At 41.2% G+C, this 22,109-nt stretch overlaps 1 protein-coding gene across 7 annotated transcripts in view; it reads right to left on the reverse strand.

Moving 5' to 3' along the window:
- RAP1A (RAP1A, member of RAS oncogene family) overlaps positions 1–22,109 on the reverse strand; it is a 71,895-nt gene that overhangs the window by 31,875 nt on the left and 17,911 nt on the right. For 3 of the 7 annotated variants that reach the window (XM_038379932.2, XM_038379934.2, XM_043500292.1), the window contains one exon: positions 599–660. The exons of 3 other annotated variants lie outside the window; for them this stretch is intronic. The gene's annotated coding sequence lies outside the window, so the exon portion shown is untranslated. Of the gene's footprint in view, positions 1–53; positions 390–598; positions 661–22,109 lie in introns of those variants that run through there. One more of the 7 variants, XM_043500293.1, reaches the window with a different exon arrangement.

The raw sequence follows: 22,109 nt of genomic DNA on the forward strand, positions 1-22,109 counted from the left end.
AATAAGCAAACCCACCACTGAACAGATGTTGGGTGTAAGAATTTCACACTAACCTGAAATGTGACAAGCTCTTTCAAACATAACTATGGAGCACAATTTTATATGTTTGAAGAAGGCGGTTTACATTTGGTTGGTTCCCCCTTCCTCCAGCAATTGCTGACGGAGCCACAAGTAACATTAGGTATGTGTCTTGCTCAATGTGCGAAGGCCTCAGCAGAAGTGTGGTTTGATGATTTTGCAAATCCTGGTGAAATGTGCAGCATGACTGGAGACATGTCCCCCATTTAAGCAAGACAGTGACAAAGGACATTTTTTAAAGCATAGTAAGTATCTACATTGCTGATTGCCCCTTCGAGAATATAGAGCTGCCTTCACAAGTGCATGATTCGTAACATTGTGAATGGAGATAGAAGTAAAAACACACCAACTTTTTGTAACTGCAGGAAACAGAGGTTTTTGGTTTGTTTGTTTTTTTTAAACACACTTGTATTACACATTTAGTATATTCTTAAAACCTTCCCCTCTTGCTAATCCAACCCCCACACTTTCATAATTGGCAATCCCATTTAAATATATGCTGAGAACATGAAACTCATACCTTGGCATACAAGATCTCTCATCAGTGTTAACAGCCCTACCGGACGTTTTTTCCCAAGCTCCCTACAGGGGATTTGAAAGGATAAAAAAAAGCAATTTAAAATGTTTCAAAACACTTTCAAAAAGGATACTGTACCATACAGTTTACAGAGCAGTCAAGGTTTTGGTTTAATTTTCAAGCCATTAACTATTTTGTTCCATCAAACAACTTTTGGCTACTGGAATCAAACTACCCCAAACACACAAAGATGCATTGGCCTCACCTCTGGAATAATGCAAGTTTGACTGTTTTAATACACATTGAATAATAGATTCACAGATTCCAAGGCCAGAAGGGACCACTGTGATCATCTAATCTGACCTCCTGTGCCCACAGTACTTCCCCCAAATAATTCCTAGAGATCTTTTACAAAAACATCTAATCTTGATTTAAAAACAGTCAGACTCCACCATGACACTTGGTAAATTGTTCAATGGTTAATTACCCTCAGTTAAAAAATTACCTCTTATATCTCATCTGCAATTTGTCTAGCTTCAGCTTCCAGCCATTAGATCATATTATACCTTTTGTGAGACTGAAAAGCCCATTACCAAATATTTGTTCCCCAGGTAGGTTTTTATACACTAATCAAATCACCCTTAACCTTCTCTTTTCTAAGCTAAATAGATTGATCTTTGTGAGTCTATGTTTTCTAATCCTTTAATCATTCTCGTGGCTCTTCTCTGAACCCTCTCCAATTTATTAACATCCTTCAACTGTGGACACCAGAACTGGACACAGTAGTAGCTGTCCCAGTGCCAAATGCAGAGACGAAATAACCATGGGTTTATCTTCAACCTTTCCAAGGTCCTCCAAGTCCCTAATTTTTCTCTCCCCTTTCACCTCTCAAAGATAGACTGTACTAGTCCTGCAGAGCTCCTCAACTCAGCAGACCTGGGCACAAAGACCCAAGGAAGAGTCTTGAACACATACCCTTCTCTTGGTACCTTTCTAAACAAAACCATTACTGTTAAGTACATCCATGAGAGGCCAGGGTCAATTAGAAAACCTGAAAGTGAATAAAAGTTGGACCAGTCCCCTGCATTCGTGATCTTCTCAAATCACCCACGGAAATTGCTTTTGAAATTGGAGACAATGTATATTGGATCAACAAGATTTGGAAAAGACATATAGTAGAAAATAGTTTTATGGCATGACTTGCAAGCTCAGTCATAAAACACCTTATACAATTACAATTGCATCCGATGAAGTGGGCTGTAGCCCACGAAAGCTTATGCTCTAATGAATGTTAGTCTCTAAGGTGCCACAATTACTACTACTGTTATACATTACGGTTACAGCGAATGGGCTGAAGCGTATTTCATGTCCTTAGCCCCTTTAAAGAGAAATTAAAAGTACAACGCTCCTGACAGAGGTTTCCAGAATCCGGAGAGTAAACCGCTTCCAAAAGGCAATGGAACACATACTTTTAGCAACCTAAATAATTTGATGCTGTTCTCACCAGCCTACCCCCCCATTGTTCATTCTTGCATCACATGCAAATAGCTAAAAGCTGACACGTATAAAAATTGTGTTTATACAAACCAGTGCTAATGGAAGGAAGGTTTTACCAAGGGTGTTTTTTCAATTATGATGAGTTCAAATTTAACTCTAAAAAAACTCCAAAGGTTGTTGTTTGTTTTTTTTTGTTGAAACTTAAAATCAACTCCATAGTGTGAGGGCAAAGGCCATGAAATCAGAGCTGCTCAAACCAGAATAGTGTCAAGTCTGTTTGGGAGCAAAAACCAATGAAAACCACAAAGGCAATAAACAACCGATTTGAGAATGCCAAGAGACCATGCTTTCCAACACTGGATTACAGATACACATTGCCTCGCCAATCCCAATGGAGCGGATATGCAGATTCTAGGGCAACCACAGAACGGGGAGGCAAAACTGGACCTTCGCTTTAGAAGCTAGCAGGCCATGTGGGAAGCTGCGCTTCAGAGCAAGTAGTTCCTGCAATATTACCTGGTTTCTCCCTTTCCCAACAAGCGCACGCACGCACAATTCACACTATCCTGCCAGTGTTCAGACACTCAGGATATCATGTTTTTGCTTATTGCCTCCACTCATGTAATCTGAGGGCTCCAGAAGTATCATTTTTTTTACCCCTTCAAAGTCTTTCTGTTCCCAAGTGCACCCAACAGCTCTAAAACCAAAACACAAATAAAAAGCCCACTATATATTGAAATCTCATGATATTCTGGAGCCTACCTCAGTTTTTGAACACTGGAGTTGGCAACGCTGTACTCCATTATTGTCCGAGTCCGCAACTACTCTGTATACTACAATCTTGCAGGTGTGAAATTAACACAGTCTATATTACAGGACACCACAACTCGTATATAGCTCTCTTTATACTGCAGTTTGCCCTGTGACTCCTCACAAGCAAGACTTACAAGCCAAAAGACACTTAAAGAAAAAAAAGACTGGTGGATACCTAGGGACCATGGTTCTCAAAGTTTTTCTTATTATGGTGCATTCCTCCATATCAATTCACAGGTTACCTCCCATCCAACTGTCCCAATTCAAGTCAGGAAACTTCTCTGTGGCGCTTGGTTATCTGAAACAGTGTTTAATAAATATCAAGGAGACAACATTAGGGAAAAAAACAATAACTTGATTTAATGCCTTGGTGGTGATGGCTGCTTCATTATATTCCCAGTATTTTAGAGCTGCTGTTTATTTCCTCTTCATGACTAGGACTTCAGACTTAATACTGAATCCTCCTCCTCCCCATTCCTCCTCATTGCCTGCATCCAATGTTCAGATTGTTAGCTTTCTTTAAAGGTTGTGACCTTTAATTTTGGGAGTCTGTAAATTGAATTGCACTTGCCTCTTCACCAAAGAAACACTGAAATAAACAAAACAGCTGTGCAGAGAGCAGAAAGAGGTTTAGGTTTTTTGAGTTTACTGGATCCCAAAAGCTCTTGGAAATGAAAAGGGCCAAATTAATTCTTAGTGTAAACCGGTCCAGATTGATTTGCAGAATCCTGAAATTGTGCTATATTTAGCAGGAAACTGCTTGAAGACTGAAAGATGCTTCACCACAGGAACAGCTGCAGCTCCATGGACCACCCACAAGTGATGCCATGAACCACAGTTTTAGAACCACTGGTTTAGCCACACAATGTAACTTTGGGCCTATTAATAAAAATTTTAAAATTTTAACCTCCCAGCACCTCTTCATAAATAGCCCTTTTAGAAATTAACGTATTGAACATACAAGCTTTCACCTTAAAAAGCTTCTCTTCAGATCCCACTTCCTCATACTTGGCAACCACCTCCCCACACACAGGCTACATCATAGCCATCAGACTTCTGGTAGATGCGTGAAAAGGATTTTCTTTGGAGCCAAACAAGTCAACTGCTGAAGCTGACCACCACTAGAAACTCCCTTCCTGGAGCAGACTGTACAGCCCACACAGCACTCCTCGCCCTTGGCTGTCCTGAGTACAGTCAGACTGGGAGTTAAAGAAGAGAATCACATCTAGGTTACAGTGTGATATGGGCCCGGGAGTCTTAGCCTAATTTCACCAGAACAAACTGCAAAATAATCACCCAATTTTGAGGATTCTGTTCCTCCCTCACTGTGCGCAGGCCACTACCATCGCTGTCAGAGGGAGTTTGGGAAATGGAGCAGTAAGTATTGAGTGAGCACACACAGCCCCTAACAGGGTCAGAAACACTGAAAAGCCTTGGAGGCATTCTGGTTAATTCATTTATTTTCTCTTTTTAATGTTGTGGAATTGTAATGTTTATGTTGAAACAGGACTATGTTCCTCCCCAAGTGCATGCACCCAATCCCATGTCCAAGAGATCGGAGTAAGGGTATTTCAATTTAGGCCTTGCATGGATGGGACTGTCAACAACACTCAGCACTGGCCTCTCTCTGCTCCCATTGACTTCGATGGGAGTAGCTTTAGGTCAGCATATATTTGAAAGTTCCATTCTACAAATCACCCTTGTCTAGCACTCCTCAAGCACTCTCATTCTAATGGTTTTTTCTTTGCAACGTAGATGTGACAGTCCAGTTACAGAAATGCAGAGATGGATTTCCTAGAATGGCTGATGCCACTTCCACACTATAAATAAAACATGCTATATAACCTGGCTTCCCTTCTACCCCATAATGTGGCCCAGTTATTACTGTAGTGTTGACGGTACATTGTACTTGTGCCTGGATAGAAAGGAAGAAATACTTCTCTATATCTCAAGCCATGGGGATCATCAGCACATTCAAAAACTAGTGGTCATGTGTCTTTTTATGTGCGTCTTAAAATTGGGTATTTAGATGGCTAAATATTCGCAAATGCACTTACAAAACTGCACTTTCAATTAAACGATAATATGAGAATAAGGCACAATTATTATTAAATAATGATACCTATTTCTTAATTAGCACTTTTCATCAGTAGATTTAAAAGTGCTTCACAATCTTTTTCATGTATTGATCCTCACAACACTACTCTGGAGATAGAGAACCATTATTATCCTCATTTTACAGACAGGGAATTCGGGCACAGATAAGCTAAATGACTTGACTAAAGTCACGCAGGAGGGTCTGTGCTGGAGCAGAGAAATAAACCCATCTCCCCTATGGCCTAGGCCAGTGCTGTATCCACTGGACCACTCTTGCTCCCAACTTGGAGCCTCTCTCAGGGGCGGGGGGGGGGGGACACCTGCTGGAAAATCAAGGTCATGGACTTCCAGGCATACAAGCCATTTGTATTTAGTACAATAACACATTAAGGCAAAGTCTGCCCCTGAACTTTACAGGACAGGGCCATATCATTTCTGTGGTAGTATTTCTCTCACTCTGTCATCCAACCGTCCAGCCAACTGAGGGAGTCTCCGTATTGATGATGATCAGCCTAATTATGATCTACAAGTCTAGTGCTTTTGAAAGAATACGAGACTCCTCAAGCACTTACCACCTTGCTTTGGGTAACATATACCTACAATTCAGATATAAGCCTAAAATGACCCTATGTTTCCTCTCTAGTTACCAAGCATCTTGTAAAACGCCCTTGGTATGCACATCAAAAAGGCATCAGCAGCTCAGAATTGCATTCCAATCCAGTCTTCATCATGTCATGTTAACCAGAGGAGAAGCTCCATGACCACAAACTCCCTCAGGGCAGCTTTTTGTGAGTTAGTGCCGCTGCCTGTTTCTTTAGAAGTTTCATTAATTAATTTCATTAATTCACAAGTTAATTAATATATGCGTAACTTTTAGTTTTATACAGAAATTCCATAGAAATAATTCTCTTTTAATGGACCCTGACACCTACTGTTTGTTAACCACCAGAAAATGACAGAAAAATCTATAGTTCATAGATACCTGCTTGAAACACTTTTTGCCAGTCTGTGGAGGACAATAACATTCTCTCTTCCCATGAATCATTGTAAAATCAATGTTTAAATAGCCTGCCTGCTGTTCCTCTTGTACTGAGCTTTACTAGTCAAAGATGCATGGTATGTTGTTACTTTTGTCCAGAGTTATTTGCATCAACCTTTCAGTAGCTAGGTTTATTCTCAAATCCAGACACGCTTCCAAAGCCCTGTTCTTTTCCTTGCCCTTCTGCAATACCATCAATTTCTTCCCAATAGAGACATTCACCTCTATTACTGTCCCTTGATTTTAAGTATCTTTTTACACTATATGGAATATCCTCCAAGGCTCAAAGGGCAGTTGAATGGTCCACCTCCTACTGAAAAATCAATAGGAGTTGGGTACCTAACTGCCCAATTCTATCTTTAAAAATATTCCTCATTTTGTCCATGCCCTTCCCATCTACTACTGAATTTGTTTTTACAAATACCAAATTTGCACTTTGGGGAAATGTAAACAATTCAATGTAACAGATGGGATGCTTTTCATAATCTCTGGCCTGCAGTACAGAGGGCTCAGTTTGTATCATTTGTCTCTACCAACAACAGCTATTTGTTGTTGTGTCTGCAGGTGTGCATTTACAGACCATGTTTTCCTGGTTTATGTTAGCTTTAATTATTTTATTGTAGTCTGAAATTCACATTGCCATAACAATTTTTCAGAGGAAATTCAAAAAGATAAAGAGCTTGCACTTTAACTATCCAAACCATACCCTACAAAAAAAGTCTTAAAGCACTTAGAATCATAGAATCATAGAATCATAGAATATCAGGGTTGGAAGGGACCCCAGAAGGTCATCTAGTCCAACCCCCTGCTCAAAGCAGGACCAAGTCCCAGTTAAATCATCCCAGCTAGGGCTTTGTCAAGCCTGACCTTAAAAACCTCTAAGGAAGGAGATTCTACCACCTCCCTAGGTAACGCATTCCAGTGTTTCACCACCCTCTTAGTGAAAAAGTTTTTCCTAATATCCAATCTAAACCTCCCCCATTGCAACTTGAGACCATTACTCCTCGTTCTGTCATCTGCTACCATTGAGAACAGTCTAGAGCCATCCTCTTTGAAACCCCCTTTCAGGTAGTTGAAAGCAGCTATCAAATCCCCCCTCATTCTTCTCTTCTGCAGACTAAACAATCCCAGCTCCCTCAGCCTCTCCTCATAAGTCATGTGCTCTAGACCCCTAATCATTTTCGTTGCCCTTCGTTGTACTCTTTCCAATTTATCCACATCCTTCCTGTAGTGTGGGGCCCAAAACTGGACACAGTACTCCAGATGAGGCCTCACCAGTGTCGAATAGAGGGGAACGATCACGTCCCTCGATCTGCTCGCTATGCCCCTACTTATACATCCCAAAATGCCATTGGCCTTCTTGGCAACAAGGGCACACTGCTGACTCATATCCAGCTTCTCGTCCACTGTCACCCCTAAGTCCTTTTCCGCAGAACTGCTGCCGAGCCATTCGGTCCCTAGTCTGTAGCGGTGCATTGGATTCTTCCATCCTAAGTGCAGGACCCTGCATTTATCCTTATTGAACCTCATTAGATTTCTTTTGGCCCAATCCTCCAATTTGTCTAGGTCCTTCTGTATCCTATCCCTCCCCTCCAGCGTATCTACCACTCCTCCCAGTTTAGTATCATCCGCAAATTTGCTGAGAGTGCAATCCACACCATCCTCCAGATCATTTATGAAGATATTGAACAAAACGGGCCCCAGGACCGACCCCTGGGGCACTCCACTTGACACCGGCTGCCAACTAGACATGGAGCCATTGATCACTACCCGTTGAGCCCGACAATCTAGCCAGCTTTCTACCCACCTTATAGTGCATTCATCCAGCCCATACTTCCTTAACTTGCTGACAAGAATGCTGTGGGAGACCGTGTCAAAAGCTTTGCTAAAGTCAAGAAACAATACATCCACTGCTTTCCCTTCATCCACAGAACCAGTAATCTCATCATAAAAGGCGATTAGATTAGTCAGGCATGACCTTCCCTTGGTGAATCCATGCTGACTGTTCCTGATCACTTTCCTCTCCTCTAAGTGCTTCAGGATTGATTCTTTGAGGACCTGCTCCATGATTTTTCCAGGGACTGAGGTGAGGCTGACCGGCCTGTAGTTCCCAGGATCCTCCTTCTTCCCTTTTTTAAAGATGGGCACTACATTAGCCTTTTCCAGTCATCCGGGACTTCCCCCGTTCGCCACGAGTTTTCAAAGATAATGGCCAAGGGCTCTGCAATCACAGCCGCCAATTCCTTCAGCACTCTCGGATGCAATTCGTCCGGCCCCATGGACTTGTGCACGTCCAGCTTTTCTAAATAGTCCCTAACCACCTCTATCTGTACAGAGGGCTGGCCATCTCTTCCCCATTTTGTGTTGCCCAGCACAGCAGTCTGGGAGCTGACCTTGTTAGTGAAAACAGAGGCAAAAAAAGCATTGAGTACATTAGCTTTTTCCACATCCTCTGTCACTAGCTTGCCTCCCTCATTCAGTAAGGGGCCCACACTTTCCTTGGCTTTCTTCTTGTTGCCAACATACCTGAAGAAACCCTTCTTGTTACTCTTGACATCTCTTGCTAGCTGCAGCTCCAGGTGCGATTTGGCCCTCCTGATATCTTTCCTACATGCCCGAGCAATATTTTTATACTCTTCCCTGGTCATATGTCCAAGCTTCCACTTCTTGTAAGCTTCTTTTTTATGTTTAAGATCCGCTAGGATTTCACCATTAAGCCAAGCTGGTCGCCTGCCATATTTACTATTCTTTCGACTCACTTAGTTGTTTCGACACTTAGTTGTTTAGGTACTTGCTTAAATGTAGTATAATCTAATAGCAATTTAAATGCAATACATTCTAATAGTAGGGCTTTGATAAAATTTGAGAATTTGTATGTCTAACACTTCCCAACTCTCAAACTCAAAATAATGTACAAACATTAATCAATCTTCAAAACCTTCCCAGTGCAGTAGGTAAGTATTATTATACCCATTATACAGATGAAGGAGTTCAGAGGTGAAGCAACTTGCCCAAAGCCATGGAAAGAGACTTAGTGGAAGAGCTGAGATAAGAATTCAGGAGTCCCTGGCTCTTGGTCCTGTCCTAAGAACATACCCTTGTCTATTCTCTCCCCCCCAGCCCCAATGTATACACTTTTGCTATTAATATGCTGCCTTCGTATGTCCTAGGTTTATAAAAAAATATACAAGCCAAAATGTCAAAATTCAAAATCATGAGTATCAACAAGAAAGCGTTATGAGAATAAGTTTGAAAAAAACTGTATCAAGAACCTCTGGATTTTACACAGGGGGAATATGGCTGCAAGAGTCATCTTTGGTCTCAAAATACAATGATTGAGGGGAAAACACCTTTGAAGTTTAAATCCTAAGACCTACTAGTCACTACTGAATAACAACTTTTAGGAAAGAGAAATAAATACATATTTGAGAAAGAATCATGTCTTCATTTTAAATGAAACAGCCATCAGTCCAAATGCAAGTCATAGAAGTGTACAGTATGGCTATGTTCAATAATGGTAAATAATCTATAGTGCTGAAAGTTAGCTTAAGAGAAATTCTGAATGGGTTTTGAGTGAATGCTTAGATTTTGAAAATCAGAGCAAGTCATTTATGATTCTGAAAGCGTTCCTCCTGCTGGAATTGCACAGGGCTAAACTTATTGGGTCCATGCCCAAGAAAGTAAGTTCTGAGGTGTCCCTTGTTTCCATACCACTGGAGACGAAACTCATGTGTCAAGAAGAAACCTTCTCCTCCAATAAAGACTTATTCCAGAGAGAAGCCAGTTTTAAAAGAACTATAGATTCAGTTTATATCATACTGACTTAGTTTCTGAATAATTGCAGAATCTTCTACTTGCATTTGTTCATTGCATTTCTCAGTGCATGCAATGTTACGAATAGTGAGTATTATTTTTATATATGCTGTGTACATGGCAACTCCCAACGAAGATGGCTCAGTACCTCTGAAAGCCAGCCATAGTATCTTATTGGCTATGTCTTCTCAATGTCAAATCTCAGAAGAATTACTAATCTGCAGTTTATGATATTTCAGTGATGTCAGCTTGAATATATTACACCTAGGCCTTTCAGGTTATTCGCATTTGCAACAACAACAAAATAAAGCTTTTTTTTCCTGGCACATCGCTCCCCGAATCCCAACCATTTAACATTCCTTCAGCATTCCCAGTTTATGCACTTGTTCCTCAGCTCTGAATAGCTCCAACCCATGAAACTGACTAGAAATGGCATAGAATCATAGAATATCAGGGTTGGAAGGGACCTCAGGAGGTCATCTAGTCCAACCTCCTGCTCAAAGCAGTGCCAATCCCCAACCAAAATCATCCCAGCCAGGGTTTTGTCAAGCCTGATCTTAAAAACTTCTAAGGAAGGAGATTCCACCACCTCTCTAGATAACGCATTCCAGTGCTTCACCACCCTCCTCGTGAAAAAGTTTTTCCCAATATCCAACCTAAACCTCCCCCACTGCAACTTGAGACCATGACTCCTTGTTCTGTCATCTGCTATCACTGAGAACAGTCTAGATTCATCCTCTTTGGAACCCCCTTTCAGGTAGTTGAAAGTAGCTATCAAATCCCCCTCGTTCTTCTCTTCCGCAGACTAAATAATCCCAGTTCCCTCAGCCTCTCCTCATAAGTCATGTGTTCGTCCCCTAATCATTTTTGTTGCCCTCTGCTGGACGTTTTCCACATCCTTCTTGTAGTGTGGGTCCCAAAACTGGACACAGTACTCCAGATGAGGCCTCACCAATATCGAATAGAGGGGAACGATCACGTCCCTCGATCTGCTGGCAATGTCCTTACTTATACATCCCAAAATGCCATTGGCCTTCTTGGCAACAAGGGCACGCTGTTGACTCATATACAGCTTCTCGTCCACTGTAACCCCTAGGTCATTTTCTGCAGAACTGCTGCCTAGCCACTCGGCCCCTAGTCTGTAGCGGTACATGGGATTCTTCTGTCCTAAGTGCAGGACTCTGCACTTGTCCTTGTTGAACCTTATGAAAAACTGCGTAAGGGGGCTCAGGCATGAGGGCCCTGAGCTCCGAGACCCGTCGGGCCGAGGTAATTGCCACGAGGCAACTTTGAATGAAATATATAGCATGGAGCAGGTGGCCAGAGGTTCAAATGGCGGTCCTGGAAGCCTGGAGAAGACTAAATTGAGGTCCCAGGCAGGGACAGGCTGATGCATGTGTGGGAAGAACCTATCCAAACCCTGGAGAAAACGATTGACCATAGGGTTTGCAAAGACCGAGAGACTGCCTAAATCTGTGTGGAAGGCGCAGGTAGCAGCCAAGTGGACCCTTATTGATGACCAGGACAAGTTCTGGTGCTTTAGGTGAAGGAGGTAGTCCAGTATAAATGGCACAGGGCGAGGAGCAGTGGCTGACTACATTGCTCCGCCCAGATGGAGAACCTTTTCCACTTAGCCAGGTAAGTAGCCCTAGTGGAGGGCTTTCTACTACCCAGGAGGACTTGTCTGACTTGGTCCGAACAAGAGAGCTCTGTGGCACTTAGCCATGGAGCATCCAGGCTGTAAGGGGGAGCGACTCCTGATTCGGGTGCCGGAGACGGCCCTGGTCCTGTGTGATCAGGTCAGGAACCAGCGGTAAGGTGAGAGGGGCCGCTATGGACATTTTCAGGAACGAGGTGAACCAGTGCGGACGCGGCCACGCCGGCGCTATTAGTATGACTCGAGCCCGGTCCCTGTGGATCTTGAGAAGCACACTGTGGACTAGGGGGATGGGTGGGAAAGCGTACAGCAGGCAGCCCTCCCACGAGAGGAGGAAGGCATCCTCGATAGACCCCACACCGTGGTTCCTGAGAGAACAGAATGTCTGGCATTTCTTGTTATCCGGAGTGGCAAACAGATCTATCTGGGGAGAGCCCCAAAACTGGAAAATTGAGCTCACCATGTCTGGCCAAAGGGACCACTCATGGCCATTGAATGTTCGGCTGAGGCTGTCGGCCAGTGTGTTTCGCACCCCTGGGAGGTATGAGGCCTGCAGGTGGATCGAGTGCTCTATGCAGAAATCCCACAGTGCAAGAGCTTCTCAGCACAGGGGAGAGGAGCGTGTATCCCCCCCCCCCCCGTTTGTTGATATAAAACATTGCCGAGGTGTTGTCCTTGAGGACTGAAACACATCTGCCTGTTATGTGTGTTTTGAAAGCGTAGCAGGCCAGACGCACTGCCCTCAGCTCTTTGACATTGATGCGAAGAGCGAGGTCCACTGGAGACCAGAGGCCTTGGGTCTCAGGTGGTAGTGATTCTGTGCATAAAAACTAAACAACTCCCGAGGTCCAAACTCACCCCAAAGTCCTCTGTACCATTCCAACCCCATTTAGACCTCAGCTGGAGCTTTGAATTGGAGCTGAGGTGCTAGAAGAAGGCCCCCTGTACTAGAATAAGTTTCACCCTAGAAAAATTACCCATTAAGGGAAAAAAAAATCTCTGAAGAATGAGTTACAGCTTCCAGATGAGCAAATTCTTTTTATTTTAGTCACTAAAAAATGCGTCATACACAAGTAACTTGGCTTAAAAAAAAGTGGGGGAGAAGGGGCAAGAACGTGGAGGAAGCTACTCATATTTAAACTCCTACTTACTGAAGTGAACCTTGCATCTTAAACATGCTGTACTATTAATTGGGTAAGACAGCCAAAACAGAACAGGAAATGATACTGAGAGCGGTGACTAATGCTTCCACTGAGGTTCAAGTACACATCAAATGGGTAGTTTTAGACAGACATGGCCAAATCTGACAAGATCAGAAAACTAAACCATTGCTGTCAACTGGAATTATTCAAACAATACTCAAGCAGATGGAAATATTTTGTTCTAAAATTTTGAGTGTTTATTTTGCAGAATGGACAAAGCTAAATATTTACTCCTCTCCCACGGTTTTTGTTCTCCCCAGAACACAAAGGGAATTTCATTCTTCAGGAAAGAAGGGTGCCATTTACAAACAGCCTTCTTCGCTTTGGATTTTTTCACCCTTTTGCAGTGCACCCAGAAACATCAAACTTACCTTGAAATGGACCGATTGCAAACTTGGATATGGCTATTCAAAAGATGGTGGGAGGCTATTATTGTTGCTACCTTTAGATTTCATTTTGAACAAGCTTTGCACTCAAGCCTTTGAAAGTTTACTTCACATAGTCTAGAAGTGTTGCAGAAATCTGAACACTCTTGGAGTCCAAAAAGGAATCTCTAGTCCACACAATTGGAAACTTTACTCTTATGATCTGAAGGGACATTAGAAAATGGTCCCAGGATAACAAACTTTTGTTTTCAGTGATTACTCTTTGTAAATTTATGAGAAATGTTACAACTCAGCAATTTGTTATTGTAATCAGATTTAATATAGATATCATAGGGACCTCTATTTAGAGTTGACATTGGTCACTAGGTTGCATGTTTTGTTTTTGAAATATGTAAATGCACCCAATACAAGATCTGATAGTTGAAATCTCTAAGTTATACTCAAGCCACCATTTGTGTTACTAACCCGATTCTCAGTGATGTTATTGTGTCCAATGCATTTTGAGAGATGCAAACCACGTTTACTTACTACAAGGAGCTCATGAGAATAGTTGAATTTAGACAAAAATATTTTAAGTTTATGGCTCAATTGTCTGATTAATCTTAATGTGCAGAGACTGTAGCAAAGCCACATGGGAAGATCAAAGTTGCCAAGTGAAAAACTAATTTATGCAATGCCATCTGTGAATTAACTTATCAAAATTGTTTGATGTAGTCTTCCAGAGACTTTAAAAAGAAAACATTCTCATCTCTGCAAGAGAAATATGCAGCTTTCCTATGAATGAACAGTAACTTAACACACCAATTGTATTCCGTGTATAGGTAAGCGGGCTGCTCTGCTACTGACTTGTCATGTAACTTGGGCAAGTTGTTTTACTTCTCTGCCTCAGTTTGTCCAATGTAAAACAGGGACAGTGATCCTGCCCACCTTTGCCCAGTGCCACAGGTTCTACAGATGAAAAGTACTGTATAAGAGTTAAGTGTTTATTATCAAAGCCAGGAGCAGTATTCACTAGGAAGTACTATTTTAGTCAATGGAACTTAGTAAAATGGGAAATCTAGTTATAGACCTTTCTTGTGAAATCATACTTGACTTTCTGTTAAAGAAACAAGAATTTGTCAATATACGTTAGCCAGTAACTGAACCAGCCATAAACCATAAACCTGAAGATGAAGGACCAGTCACCTTGCTTGTTAAGATTGGCCTAGAAATTGGGTTCAATTGCCAGCTGTTCCACAGCCTCTGTCTGATACTGGGCAATTAGAAGTAATGGAAGAGGAGAAGGACCTTGGAGTATTGGTTGATCATAGGATGACTATGAGCTGCCAATGTGATATGGCTGTGAAAAAAGCTAATGCGGTTTTGGGATGCATCAGGAGAGGCATTTCCAGTAGGGATAAGGAGGTTTTAGTACCGTTATACAAGGCACTGGTGAGACCTCACCTAGAATACTGTGTGCAGTTCTGGTCTCCCATGTTTAAAAAGGATGAATTCAAGCTGGAGCAGGTACAGCGAAGGGCTACTAGGATGATCCGAGGAATGGAAAACTTGTCTTATGAAAGGAGACTTAAGGAGCTTGGCTTGTTTAGCCTAACTAAAAGAAGGTTGAGGGGAGATATGATTGCTCTCTATAAATATATCAGAGGGATAAATTCAGGAGAGGGAGAGGAATTATTTCAGCTCAGCACCAATGTGGACACAAGAACAAATGGGTATAAACTGGCCACCAGGAAGTTTAGACTTGAAATTAGACGAAGGTTTCTAACCATCAGAGGAGCGAAGTTTTGGAATAGCCTTCCAAGGGAAGCAGTGGGGCAAAAGATCTATCTGGTTTTAAGATTCTACTTGATAAGTTTATGGAGGAGATGGTATGATGGGATAATGGGATTTTGGTAAGAAATTGATCTTTAAATATTCAGGGTAAATAGGCCAAATCCCCTGAGATGGGATATTAGATGGATGGGATCTGAGTTACTACAGAAAATTCTTTCCTGGGTATCTGGCTGGTAAATCTTGCCCATATGCTCAGGGTTTAGCTGATCGCCATATTTGGGGTCGGGAAGGAATTTTCCTCCAGGGCAGACTGGAGAGGCCCTGGAGGTTTTTCGCCTTCCTCTGTAGCATGGGGCATGGGTGACTGGAGGGAGGCTTCTCTGCTCCTTGAAGTCTTTGAACCATGATTTAAGGACTTCAATAGCTCAGACATGGGTGAGGTTTTTCATAGGAGTGGGTGGGTGAGATTCTGTGGCCTGCGCTGTGCAGGAGGTCGGACTAGATGATCAGAATGGTCCCTTCTGACTTTAGTATCTATGAATCTAAGTCATCTCATCTGTCTGCGCCTCTCAGCCCCTCCTGCCTATTTAGATTGTAAACTCTTTGAGGTAGGGACCATCTCTCACTAAGCACCAAAGTAAGGGCTACTAGGTACTCCTCATACAAATAATAAAAAGTCAGGGACTAACAAGAACATTTCACTTCCCTATCTGAAGGTGGAAGAGGATAGGAACTGAATCCTGACCTCAAAAGATTCCTGAGTGGATGTAGCCTGAATGAGCTTGTCATTTGAGTATGGAAAGACATAGACCCAGTTATGGCTCTTTTCCCAGATGAGACTGCATCTCTTTACATAACCACCCACCTCATGTTGCCAGGACCTTCCCTTTAAAGGTTGCTCAGGATGCCAAAACACTATTGCAAACAACACAGCTCCCCCTCCTCTCCTAAAACCAGAAGGGAGCTCTCCCAACCTGTTCTCCCTGGTTTGAGTAAGCTGTGCTCCCTTCCGCCTTGACTGATGCAATAAGCGTTTCCCCCACCCTGTTTGCGTCTTTATCTAGCAGCTGTAACCCTTTGAGATTGTTTAATCCAAAGCCATAGGCTGGTGACAGGGGTAACCGTCCTTGTCTAAAGGATGACAAGGGTGCACGTCCCTCTACATTACAGAACTTTCAATTTCTGCTGAAGTGAAAGAAAGCCTGCTTTGCATGTGTAATACCATGGTGCAACAAACTAATTATGTTTCTTCTCCCACCCCAACAAAAAACTACATAGGCAGAAAAATCTTTTCGTCAAAGAACAAAAGATAAAGTTTAGCTCCTACTTACTCCTTCCTTCAGAGAAAGAGAGAGCGTGCACTCCTAACTATTCACTGTCCTATTCCCAACTCCCAACACATCTTCAACCTTTCTGCCCCATTTACAGAATAATGAGTCTTTCCATCCCTCAAATATAGTAAGTCAACCAAGCTATCCCCCACCAAGGCAGGATTTTTCCCCATTGTGTATTTATCCTTTCTTCATGCCCGCTTCCTGTGCACCAGGACCCACCCCTCTCGTTTAAAACCACTCTTAATAATCTGGACCCTCACAGACTATGTATTCCAGGCCTTTATTTTTTGGACAAAAACTCATCCAAATTACGAAGACAAGGCTCCTGACCTGGGGAAACTACCTTGGGTTTTGTAAAGTTCTTTGTACACTCGCAGCATTCTATCACGGTTAAATATTAGCCTTTTAAATGCTTTGAAGGATATTAAACAACAACACGCAACCAGGTCCTCTCAATTTTAAATGATAAGTAGACAACAGCTCACTTAATTATACTGGCTCTGGTTAAGTTCAAGGGGTTCATTAAAAAAAATTATACTTGTGAATTATCGGGGGGGTAGCCGTGTTAGTCTGTATCCGCAAAAAACAACAAGGAGACAGATGCAACTGAAGTGGTTTTTTACCCATGAAAGCTTATGCCCAAATAAATCTGTTAGTCTTTAAGGTGCCACCGGACTCCTTGTTATACTTGTGAATGTTTGTTTTTGTTTTACTTGTTATAGGTAATACCTAAGGTGTCCAAAAGACACTATTTTACTCTGCTTTGTTCAGCTTGTTTTCTTTGTGCATTTGACAGCATTTTGAGTACACTTGGTATCCCTTTCATCTGTGCATGGCCCCGAACCTACAAACAACAGTGCCTGGGCAGATTGCTGCATTTCCGAGGATCCCATTAAAGTCAATGGGGCTCCATGAGGGTGAAGCAGTCTGCCCACGTGCTCAGCTATAAGACTGGGGCCCGACTCTGTTTCACTTGTTGCACGAGTCTTCTACACAGCAAGAGAAATACCAACTTTTTGTCAAGTTGACAGTGTCTCTTCAGAGCTTATCGAACCCTGGTCCCTACCCTTGCTATGGGGTACCAGCGTCCTTGCAGATAGGGGCCTGAGACATTTTCTTTAAAATTTCTCACAAGTGCTACCACCAGTTAGTAACAGCAATGAGCATACTAGGATCGTCAGGCTTCAGCTGGCAGCTGCCACTTTAAATATTCTGTTATATAGTCCTACACGTAATAAGGCTACATCACAAATAATTGTGGCTACATGGAACGCTGTTTACATGAGGGCTCCCATTACTGCTACCCTCAGTGAGGAAACATGGGAAAAAAATGCTAGTGTTGATGCAGACTTAACGGTCTTCAAAGTATTCCTTTTTGGAAGTGCCGACTACCAAACTCCTTCAAAATACTAAAAGCATGAGCACCATCAAAATAAAAATATAGACTACTTTCAATAGAAGTAGCATTCAAAATCACACTGGTAAATCATTACGCTTTGAACTTAACATTTTCCAGACATGGCATAAAAAGAATCTACACTAAGACAATGTATATGGTTCTCTTGCTACAAGAATTTGCTCATAGCCAAGTTACATATACTTGAAAATAGGAAGCTAGAATCAAGGTGCTGACACAGACTCAACTATAGGCTTGTAGACAGAGATGCTATAATTAAACTATGTGGATTGCATTTTTCCTGAAGAACTGCAACCCTTACAAAAATTAGACCTACAACCCTACTTTTAAAAAGTATGGGGGAGGGAAGAAGGGGAAAGGCAGACACCAAAAAACAACCAGCAAAAACATCAACTCCTACAGAGAACAACAACATAGCCACCAAAATGTTTTGCTTCTACACGTATTTGCACTGCAAACCAAGATTATTCTTCAGTATTTCAGTCCTCTGCTGTTCACTTGAAAGGCTCATATTGTGGCACTACTGAGATACAGATCAGCTGAAGGGAGGAAAGGAAGTGGAAGGAGAGCAAGCAACAACATTTACCAAACTGGTAGGAAAAAAAAATAGATGCTACCTCCTTTTTGTACTCCGACTTTCACATCACTTGTAACACCCTCTTATTTTTGGTAGGATACATCTGTGCTGAAATCAAAATATTTAATTTTTCAAATGGAAATAAGTTGCTAGTGTTTTAGAGTTTGGGGATAAAGACATTTAAATGAATGCCTGTAGATTAAACTGCCACCAGTTCCTTCAAGCTGTCTGTACTACAGAAACAAATGTCACTTTCTCCATTTTCCACCAAGAGATGGGCAGACACTTGGAATATTACAGCCACATGTTCTGGTTATTTTTACCTTGGAGTTAAACGTGATTCATTGCAACTATTACTATAAACAAGCCTGTTTAATTTTGAACATATGAACATATCACATGCCAAGTTCAAAGTTACTATAAACCAAGTCATGAAAAAATTTCTTATGATTTCCTCCAAAAAATTAATCTCTCACAAATACTCAAGCCCCAATCTAAAACCCACCATTTTTGGAATGGAAAGTTTTGTCTTGATCTACACTGTACTAAAACTGAAAGCCCACTCTTCTACATTGCATACTGAAATGTACAGGAGGAAAGATGGTCTGTGTTAACAGCACAGGACTGGAAACAGGAGACCTGAGTTCTACACTCAGCTTTGCCAAATTGAAATCTATGGACTATTACCGGTCCATTGAGAGACAGCAGGACATATAAGCTGGTTTCTCATTTTCAGCCGATAAACTGTATTAAGAGAAGCTAAAAGTCTATTAAATACTTTCCTAATATGAATTCTTCACGTCAGCAATTGTGCAGTTGCCACAGAATGTTATACAATCGAGAATGGGAAGGGAAGTGGACTGTGTAACCATAAACGGAAGGGAAGGTGTCCATCAGACTCACACTACAGAGATATGGTTCATATGAAAAAAAAATTACTGAGTCCATGGCAGAGATCTCAGCAACACCTCTGGCAAGTCACTTAATCACTACAATCAATTTCTCATCACTTAAACATGCATATTACATCCTCCACCCTTTGAGAGGTTTTAATGAATTTATTTTTGTGAGGCAAAGACCACCACAAAAAAATCACTATAAATAAATGAACAAAGTGGACTTTCAGCGCTATTCTCAAATTGAAATTAAAACATGATTTGACCGATGTCTGTTCATCTCACAGTCTATCTGCATTATTGTAACAGTCCCCATCTCTGTAGCAGTTACCACTGCTGTAACTATACAAGATAATTTTATTTAAGTGTCAAGAATCAATTACGCAAATACTCAAAAGTAACACAGAAGAAGAAGTATCACTATTACTTTTATTTTCAACAGTGTCATAGCCAATATGGAATAAAGTATAATGCAGAAACTATATAATTAACTATCATATACATAACAGAGTTGTTAAACCAGTTACTATGCAACACAGCAGACTACTTACTCTGTACTGCAGATGTAACCTTTTCAGTTAATAGGGTGTTTTTTCCCTTTTAAATTCAACCCAGGTAATGGCCTACATTATTTCTTTTAAGAACAAGAAAACCATGTAGTTCCAGGAACTCCAAAGAGACCGAATTAGGATTTTTGTACATCTGTAAATTAAAAATAAGGCAAGTGTTTTTTTTTGGACATTCATACAGAAATTTGTTCCTGGGGAGTGCAGACACTTTGTATTCCAAAATTTTCAACTAGAAGTGAATCTTCATAGGTGAGTAATAATGTCCTAAAAGTAAGACTTATGAATATGTTAAAGGAAATAATTTAACTACATTATTGAATTACTTCTTGGCACTGAAGTAGTCCAGGGTCTAATTCTATTACTAAGTGTTTAATTCAATTTGAAGTGCACATGGAAAATGCATTATTTGATTTAAAAAGGGAACTTTCAGCCAAGATTGATTTCGTTATGGCAACTTTCTAGTTACATGCTTCTCACAAATGTCTGGTAACCACAATAAGTCAGTTTAAATAACTCTTAAACTGGTCAATTAACCTCCATTTCCAAGTATCAGATACCACATTTACCCACTTGGCAAAGCTAATGACTAGCCAAGAAAACTATCAGCTATTTGAAGATTGCTTTTGTTCTTCATGTATGTCATTGGATATGTAGTTTTACAATAAAAAAAGGGTAATGCTCAGAGTTCAGTATGTTAGGGACATCTCAGGCTACATGCTAGTGCTACTGCTCCTATACAGTCTCCACTTAGTTCACGGGCACATGTTCACCTTCAAACCCTCTTACACGAAAAATCACACAAAAGACTTTGGACATATCCTTTCCTACAATTCAGCTGAGTATGTGCCTTCTATGAACTACTGTCCCAAAGAATCCTAGTTTCCTCACAATAAACCTTGAAGGATCTCACATTAGCGAGTTGTGAGAATCACTACCACCTGAGACTTTTTATAACTTAGGGCCCAATTCTGTAGCAGTCCAGTCAGCTTCAGTGTGACTACTCACATGATTAAAGTTAAACACCTGGTTAAAAGTTTTGCTGATCTGAGACCTTAGTTCTGTACTGCAGTTCATTTCAAGATAAATCAGAGAAACATTTAAAAGAGCAATTCATTAGTCTTGAAAATAGACCTGCCTCAGCCTTTTTCTTTTTAAAATAAACTTTTAGCCATAAGCATCAAAATACACACTTCTAAGAGACTGACTGCCCAACCTCCTTGCCATGCATTTTGAAATGCTTGCTACCAGCACTTCAACTAGGGAACAATACTCTGTGCATCTACCAGCCTGAAGTGCTCAAATGGCTAGGGTTATTTTGGGTCCTGTTGGTCTGCATTTCCAGAAAGTTGCTAGGGACATGTGCCAAATAGACAAGACAGAGGAGGAGAAAGCCAGAGGCAAAGCTCAGAGACCAACACATACTGCATCCTCAAATTAGACCAAATCACTGTGTCACTGGCTGTAATAGGCAGGCTCCCCCCAAAATGGACTGCAGTACCACTGCAGATTTAATACTAATGAGTGCTACCCTGGGAACAGAAAGACAGGAGCCTACCTAAGTTGTGCTTCCACAGGAAGTGCTTTGTATCTCTACTGTGGAAACACAGCGTCACAGTGAATTACACAGTTCAAATGTAGCAAACCACACAAGAATAAAAGGTCCTCCTGAGAAGGCATTAACACACAGCTGCATTTGGGCATTTCTCAGCTTTTGACCTCAAGCTACTAAAAGTTTTTAGCACAGGATTTTACAATATGGAAAAGTTCTTGACAGCTTTTCCTCTCTACGAGGAGACGACTCAGATCTTCTTTTCTCCCTCCACCACCATCAAACAAGTAAATGTTAAGGATACAAACACTAGACAAGTGATTTTGTGAGTGGTCATCTTCCATTTGTTGTCTGCTGACTCGTACTGTATGTCATTCATTTCAAATCATATATAAATTTTCATGTTACTTCATAAGGTTGTTGTGTAACTATTTTGAGATATTTGGTAAAAGATTCAACATGGAGCAGAGCTGAGGTTGTTTTGTTGAAACGTGTTATCCTTACCAAGTAATTTGTTATATAGACAGGGTAAGATTGATGATGTTTTTAACTATTCACTTCCTTGTTTATGTACTTAGGTTTTGTACGTGACATGATAAGGTGGTAGATGGTCACTCAGCAACCTTAACTCGTTTTAAAACAATGATGTTAGTTCTAAAACAACAGTCACAGATAAACCCACTGGCTTACTCTCTTCCAAAAAGTTGCATTCATTTTAAGAGGAGAATTTTGGCAAAATACGACTTTACGCGGTTATTTCTTTAATCCCATATAATGTATCGATACAATATTTTTTGCCAGTGAGAGCAGAGGAGGATACGAGTTTAAAGGATTTTTTTTTAAATTCAAATTATAGTACAATATGATGTTTTAAAAGCTGGGTTTTTCATTCTGC

The sequence above is a fragment of the Dermochelys coriacea genome, chromosome 21, assembly GCF_009764565.3.
Source record: "Dermochelys coriacea isolate rDerCor1 chromosome 21, rDerCor1.pri.v4, whole genome shotgun sequence".
Classification (NCBI taxonomy): Eukaryota; Metazoa; Chordata; order Testudines; family Dermochelyidae; genus Dermochelys; species Dermochelys coriacea.